Here is an 8,202-nt window from a genome sequence, read left to right on the forward strand (position 1 = left end):
TGTTAACTGGGAGTTATAAGAGAATGGCAACACAATAACTTTGTCTCATTGAAAGCCAAACAAAAGGAATCTGACTCACCTGGATTTACCTCCTATCTTTTACAAAATAAAATAAAAAAAACTTCACAACATAAAAACACTCAGTGCTGGTCTCTTCAAATTTCGTATCCTTTCACTTGTGTTACGCCCCCCCCCACCATGGTGGAGGCAAAGGTAGGAAGGAGACAGCAACACTGGACAACCACAATCAATGAAGGAGGAAGACCACAGAACAGTTAAGAATCAGGCCGGATTTATTGGTTGCTTGCCTTGATAGTCAAACTTAACAACAGAAAAGAGGTGGGGGAGGAGGACTGGGCGGTTGATCCAAATCAAAGAAATTAATAAAACAAAAAGAGGTCGATAGCTTCCAGGGCCTAACTCAAACAAAAAATGCAAAACAAAAGGCCTACCTAGCTACTCGACAAAAGGTCAGTGAAAACATACAAGAGTGGCATCAACCGCATAACCTAGTGTGACTAACAGATTAAAACCTGCAACCAGTGTATAGGGTACCCCAGCTTACCTGTCCAGCCTCCCACCACACACAATACAAAGAAGCCTGTTCGCAAATGTTTGTCATAAAGCAGAAGCCAGCAGCCACCAGCTGGCCAGGGAGCTGCTCATTTGTAGTAATCCTCGGAGAGTGATTGGCCAACTGTGCCCAGACCAGCCAATAAACACATGCCAATCAACTTTGAACTGGCCAACAGGTGGAGGCTTGACACCTGAAAGATAAAAAGAACACCAAAAACAAAGCCACATCTCTTGGCACATAACACTTGGCTAAATGAAATGATTTGGCTTGCATCAGTCACAGGATGACCATTAACCAATGCTCACCCTTGACGGCAGAGCAGGCTGGTTACGAGCCAGGAACATGTTTGCAAAGAGCGACGAACTAAAACAAATGAGCGTGCTGTGTGTGCACTGTACAACAACGCAACAAAACATTCTCTGTCCTTTTATTAACTTTGTATTTATTATTTATTACTTTATTGTTTTGTTCTTATTACTTTATTATTATAGCACTAGGAATAAATAATAAGTGAAGGATTCTGGATCCCCACCACGATAGATACAAACTTGTGGCCACAGTACATACAGTATTCTGGAGAAGGTATAAATGTGACTACCCTACAATCTGAGCAGCAGCAGCCCCTCAACATTTTCCCCACCTGATGACAGTAATATAGTACGATGCAATTCCATATAAGATTCTTGATGAATGCAGGATGTTATTATTCAACCTGGTTCTATGTGCCCAATTTAACTTTGAACACCCAGTCCCCCTGCTGGGGGACTGCTGGGGGGGGGGACTGCACCCAGACCCAGGTGGTGTTACCCTTTTCCCTGGGTTGGGGAGAGGCAGACCGCCCCGACTCGGCAGCAGCAGGGAGGCCCCATTTTCCAGACCAGCCGCAGAAAATGGGGGTGAGAGAAGACTCCAAACATCCCTCCACCCGCTCATTGTAGTGTTGATGCATGTGTGTTCTAAGGTGCATTTAAAACCCAGGAGGGCATGGAGCTACCTGCCAGAGAGCAGCAGGTAAGCGCATGGTCCCTCCTGCTAGCCCTCAATGTCTACGTGTATTTAACATTGAGAGGTGGGCAACGACGCCAGGGGTGAGGTGTACACCCTGATGGTACTTTGGAGTCCGTGTATCGTGCCCACCCCCAAGATCCTATATGTATGTGTAATGAGAGTGTGAGTAATGTGAATGTCTAAGTTGTGGGATAAAATTGAGGCAGAGGCAGCCAGAAGGGGACAGAGGGGGGGGGGGGGGCTTCCCCTGCACCCTGGTGACATACCCCTACTCCAAGGCCCTGCATGTGTGGGTGGTTGTGGTGGAGCAGGAAGAGGGAGGCAGCTGGAGATGGGGAGGGAAGGAAGGGAGGGGCAAGTGACCCCTCCCTGGGGCCAGCTCCCCCGCTGACCCGAGTAGGCACCCCCATACTCCGCGACCCGCCAGGGAAAGGGGGCCCAGGCCCATCCAGACCGGGGCCCAGTGCAGCAGCGCCCCCCGGCCCCACAGAGCCTGGGACAGTCCACCCAACCCCACCACAGAGAAAACTGCACCCACCCCCCCATCCACTCATCTTCCAGACTACATGAGACAATAGACGCCCAGGCTGAGATCTTCCTCCACCTCTCCTGTATCTCCCCCTCCTGCAGAGAGAGCCCCTGAGGAGAGGAAAGCTCCTGCAAGATGTGACAATCTCCCCCACCAGTTGAAGAGCCCCCCAGGTGGCTCGATGCACTGGCGGCACCCTGCTCCAGGGCTGGGCCCCCATACACCCACCCGCCCACAACCCCGGCAACACACCAACCAGGACCCAAGGCCCCGAGGCCCGGCCAGGGCCCCAGCCCAGAGACGGAGCGCCCCCAGAACCTCACGCCCATCCCGGACCCACCCAGGGGCAGCCAGGCTACCAGGTCAGTAACCCACGTCCGTCAGCACAGACCCTCCCCTAGCCCCGCTGCACGCAGCCGCGAGGAAACAGTCACCGGAGAGCCAACAGAGCCCCTAACCGGACATGACCGCTACCCCGGGTTGAGCCCCCCAAGGAAGATGCCTCCGGGGAACCCCCCGACGCCCTAAGCCTGTCCCTACCCCCACACCAATCACAACAGTGAAGGCGGGACCAAACTATGACCCCCCACCCCCACTAGGTGATGGAGCTGATCAAAGGAGCCCAGAGCAATTGATCTGATGTGGTGGCAGAGGCTGTATCAAGACTAATGTAATCTAATAGATAATTTCTATATTGGTTAGAATTAAGATTATTTTTATTTTTCCAGTTCATGAGGACTGTTTTCTTGGCTATGCATAGGGCAGTGAAAACCATATGGGCTATATTCTTTTCTGAAGTAACATTATCTAAGCTGCCCAACAAACACACTAAGGGGGAAGTTGGAATGTTACATTTCAGACACTTCGATAAGTCTTCACATATCTCGCGCCAAAACTTCTGAACTGGTGGACAGAACCAAAGAGCGTGGATATAATTGTCCGGTGAATTGGTTTGGCAGTGTGAGCAGTTGTTGGTAGACGTAAAGCCCATCTTGAACATCCGATGACCTGTATAGTGCACTCTATGTAATATTTTGTATTGAATTAATTGAAGACTGGGATTTCTAATTAGATGAAAGGTTTTTAAGCAAATCTGAGACCAGAAGTTTAGGTCTAAGTTAACTGATAAATCCGCTTCCCATTTTGCAATAGGAAGTGATATTGATTCATCTGTTTTAGAAAGCATTCTGTATATTTTGGATAGTAATTTGGGGGTTTTAAGAGTAAGAAATTGAACCACACTTGATGGTGTTTGTAGTTCAACTTGACCCGGTTTAAATTTCTTTTTTACTATGGATTTAATTTGTTGATATTCTAAAAATCTTTTCTTGTTGATCCCATATTGTGTAACTAGTCCGTCAAATGAAATAAATTCTGTTCCTTCTAGTATATGTTCTAAATATTTGATTCCTTTACCACTCCAATCTGAAAAGTTTATCATATTATTGTTTTGTAATATGTCAGGTAGGGATGGGTACCGGTGTCCGGTGCCATGATGGCACCGGTTCTGACATAAACGGTAGTAACCAGACCGAAAAGCAGCGCACATTTCGGTGCTTTATTTCGGTGCTTTTTTTTTCCTGAGCTGTGATACACTTCTAGCCAATCATTTTACGTTTCCGAGGATAGTAGGCGGGGCCAGGTACGTATGTTCTGTTAGAGCAGAGCTACAGATTAAAAATGCCCAAGGCGAAGCGGTCAAAAGTCTGGCTGTACTTCACAGCAAAAGATGCAAACTCAGCAGCAACAAGTGCTTTAAGCTGATACTGTGATACTGTCAAAGGAGGTAACACCAAGAATCCGATGAAACAGCTGGCGACACATAGCGTTTTTTTTAAAAGCCGAGAAATGCGCCGTATTTGATAGCTTGCTGCGAGACCTCACACCGAGCACGTCGGGTGGGTTGCCAGTTATCGGACCCGGAGCAACATCCCCCAAAAACACGAAGAGGAGAGTCCTGGCCCCTAGCCCTGCCAGTGTAGCAGAAATGATGATGATGCAGCAGCAGCCGTTCTTCTCTGCGTGAGTAGCTTCATGTTGTTCGTGTGTAATTTACGTTGAGTACACTAACCACGTTATTACATTAATGCATGTAAGGTGAACTAGCAAACATCATCATAGCTACATGCGGCTGGCTTCTTGTTTGATGGCAGATACTCCCTTCACCCTGGCCAAAAAGGCTAAAATGACCAAAGAAAAAGTGGGAAACAGTTAAACATGAGAGGTTTAGGACAAAGTTTGTGTTTTTTCCATTGTTTAAGCACTGCTTCCAGCCAAGAGTGATACCATATATGCCCCATAGCTGCAGAAAAGGCTAACATTGTTATATTTTTACAAAAAAAACCAGCTGAACATGAGAGGTTTTTGTACAAAGTTTGTGTTCTCCATTCTTTAAGCACCGGTTCGAGCACCGTTTAAGCACCGGCACCGTTTCAAAAGTACCGATTTGGCACCGGTATCGGATAAAACCTAAACGATACCCATCCCTAATGTCAGGGTTGTTCCAGATAGGTGTACGTCCGCATGGGATTAATGAAGACGCTGCCACACCCTAACGTCTTTAAGACATGAATGCAGAGAGGAACGGCTTGAATGTGAGTGTATCATGCCAAGTTTGCACTCACACTGTTTTTATGTCTGAGTTTGATTGGCAGGATGAAATCAGTCAGCACACCCTGTGTTGTGTTCTTCATGAGAGAACAAAATTGCCCTTGCCATGTCAAGCCCATGAGTGGTTTGACATGTTTGTCAGACAAAAACAGGATTGTTGTCTTATTATTATGGTCTTAACTGACAGTGGAAGCTAAAAAACTGGTATGACAGGACATAAAAGCTGAGAGATGCGGATATCTCTGTTCTCTCAGAGCTCCACTTACCTCTGCAGACCCTAAATATGCATAAAAAGAGAAGAATTATAGTGCCAATATACAGTGTGGTCCATAGTAATTTGGACACTGACACAAGTACCTCATTATTGAAACATATTCCAATTATAGTTACAAAATGGACATACACATAATGTGTAGACTCTCAACTTTGATTTAAGTTGTCAGCTCCATAACATGTGCCACCCTCTTTTTAAAGGACCCAATCAAACAATTTACTCAAGGGCTGTTTCACTGGCAGGTCGGGCAATTCTTTGATTACTGCATGTAATTATTAATTAAGCAGATAAAATGCCTCGAATTTATATTAGGTGTTGTTGCTTTTATTTGGATGCGGTTGAAGGAGCTCTCGATGCAAGTGAAACAAGCCAGCCAAGCTTAAGCTGCAAAAATAGAAAGAAAAAAACATCCATACACCATGAATCCATCCATTAGGCAGTAGCCTAAGCAGAGAAGCCCAGTCCTCCCAATCCATTCAAGCCCTTCCCAGGCATGCTGAGAGATATCTCTCCAGCATGTACTGGTGTGCTCCGGGGTTTCCTCCAGGGTGGACATGCCCAGAACACCTCATAGGTGAGGGTGGGGACATAGATCTCAGGCTAGGAGTTGTTGGGATTTATTTTTATCTTTAAGTCTAATACCTCATAATTAGCATCACACATTTGTGTTTTGTCTTTACGTTGAAACCAAGCACACCATTGTTTTTCTTGTGACATTACCAATAAGTTTGATGTGTCACATGGCCCTCTTCCTATTGAAAAAAACAAAAGTTGTATCCAAGATGGCCGACTGCTAAATGGCCACCATGGTCACCACCCATCTTGAGGAGTTTGCCCCCTCACATATACTAATGTGCCACAAACAGGACTTTAATATCACCAACCATTCCCATGTTATTACGCTGTATCCATAGAAATGGCCCACCCTGTAGAATTACTGCTACTTGCAGAGTGCACTTTAAGAGTCACACATTCAAATATTATAATTATTGTTTTAATCGTCTTTGTAATAGCAGTCAGTGGCATTAAAGCTTCCCCAGATTCTTCTCATTTGGTTTAAACAGATATATAATTGTGTTTTCTCTGCAGCACACATTGCAGAAAATTGTTGAAAATTGTTGTGAATGGAGAGTCTTTAGCACTTCGCAGCAGAACAAAGGCTGTTCCATAATGCTGACGTTCGACCAGTTTCCTTTCATACAACCATGCCGTTACAGCCCTGCCCTCAAGCATGTAAGGCATGTTTTAAGGTGGAACTGCCAGTTACCTTTTTACCTGTCCTGCATCTATTAGTAGCAGGTGTGGGTGCCTCATAAACACACCCTCATCCTTCATGCTTCTCCCTTTAAATACAGGCATCAAAGCAGACAACAGACACAAACGTTTTTGCCTTCTTTATCAGGTACGCAGCACTTATTGCATTTACTGTTGACTCCTTGTAATGATTACACAGAACGTTTAAGAGTGTTTCATTTTTCTCAACTTTTGTATTTCTTTTAGAAAAAGAATTTCTACAACGCTTGTTAAAAAGACAAAATGAGTGACCGTGAGTCTCTGATTAAGCTGAAAATATCATGTGTTGTTTGTGCCATTTGTGCAGTTGCCTTTCTGTTAAATTCTGTTATTGAAAGCTGCTTTCAATTTTGGTTGTGGCCTTATGATCGCAGTCATCTATCCTGTTCTTTTGCAAAGTCACATATCAAGCTTGGTTTCTCTTTATCTAATTTTTTTTTTTTTACTTTGTTTTTTGTTTCCAACTATAGCTGCAGCTGAAGTAAGTACTTTTATTTCATTTGATTGTTCTACACCTGGGACAAACAGCATTATAAACATGTACTTATAAAGCAATTTTCTCCTGTCAGAAGAAGGAAGAGAAATGTCCTCATGAGAAGGAAGGATCAGGATCAGAGGGAGAAGGATCAGGAGTAAGAAAAGTTTCACATGTGCTTTCTGTTGTTTTGCTCTGTTGATTCTGTAATATTGTAGCATTCATGAGTTTATTTGTCTTTATCACTTACAGGGAGAAGGAAAAGGAAAGGTACAACTTCAGAAGCCTTTTGGAATTGAAAGTTTGCTGCCATCTGAGTTACAATACGTTTTTAATCACTTAATTTTCTAACGGTTGTTTACAGGGGAAAGGGGAAAAGCATGGAAAAGGAGGTGAACATGGACATGGAGGTGGAAGAGGAGGCGGACAAGGAAGAGGAGGCGGACAAGGAAGAGGAGGCGGACAAGGAAGAGGAGGCGGACAAGGAAGAGGAGGCGGACAAGGTCCTAAATAAATTATGAAGAATTCACTGAATCAGCATTATCTGATGACTGCAAAATGACAGATATATCTCTAATAAACTAATACAGAAAGAAGACTGTCTTGTTTATTCACATAAGTATTACAATTACAACTGTTGGATCCTTTCTGAAATTCAATAATGTTTGCTGATAAATCAATGGGCTTTGATAACAATTAGTCATTCTCAAAAACAAAAACTAAAAATGGCAATAATCATATCAAGTCATTTGCACTTGAACGTGTTCTATCTTCATGGTAATCTTCTCGTGTGTGGACACATTTTAGGTTAGCCAGGCACTAAAAATGTGTGTAAGTCTAATATAAACTAGAAAGTGCATTTTCTGAAGAAACTGCAGTGTGAATGCTTGAATCTGAATGTATGCACTGAAATGAATTAATTACTGAATTTAAGTTAAAAACCTTGAATGAGATAAAAAAAAAAAACCCGAATTTAACCTGAAAACAAAAGTGCTGAACTGCTAAAAGCTGAAGGTTACACAGAAGAAGAAGTTGGAAAAAAGCTGAAAATGTTTTAATTGTAAATTAGAAAAACCTAAGAAATGAGAAAAGAACATTTAGAGTCAGAAAACATCTGAAAGAATATTAAAAGGTCATATTCTTTGAATCACTGAATGACTAAAATGTGATCCCTCCACTTGGACCCACACAGTTTAAAAAGTTTACATCTCTGAGCTTTGAAAGACAAGATGTTGGAAAAAGAACAACGATGGCGACGTTTTGAGGGTAAAATGATGGCTTTAACACTGTGGACACAGCAGCAGTTGAAAGAGAAGTGTTTAAGATTAATTTTGGCAGTTAAGCAGGCAGGTGTGAGCCTGGTTGCTATAGTGACTGCACCCAATGGCTCCATACACACGACACAGACATGCACCTCACTTTTGCTGCTTAAAATG

General features: G+C 43.6%; 1 long non-coding RNA gene across 12 annotated transcripts; it reads left to right on the plus strand.

Annotated features, from left to right (window-relative positions):
• The first annotated feature begins 3,761 nt into the window (after nt 1-3,761).
• On the plus strand, nt 3,762-7,362 carry LOC308389806. Of its 12 annotated transcripts, none has more exons than XR_013970338.1 (8): nt 3,762-4,136; nt 4,611-4,708; nt 6,088-6,231; nt 6,354-6,400; nt 6,499-6,772; nt 6,861-6,923; nt 7,019-7,036; nt 7,131-7,362. It is a non-coding gene; the product is annotated as an uncharacterized lncRNA (long non-coding RNA). The 12 variants fall into 12 exon arrangements; XR_013970339.1 differs by having other exon boundaries at nt 3,770-4,136; nt 4,622-4,708; XR_013970340.1 differs by having other exon boundaries at nt 3,770-4,136; nt 4,626-4,708.
• The last annotated feature ends 840 nt before the right edge of the window (nt 7,363-8,202 follow it).

Source organism: Rhamphochromis sp. 'chilingali', assembly GCF_963969265.1.
Source record: "Rhamphochromis sp. 'chilingali' genome assembly, chromosome: 21".
NCBI lineage: Eukaryota > Metazoa > Chordata > Actinopteri > Cichliformes > Cichlidae > Rhamphochromis > Rhamphochromis sp. 'chilingali'.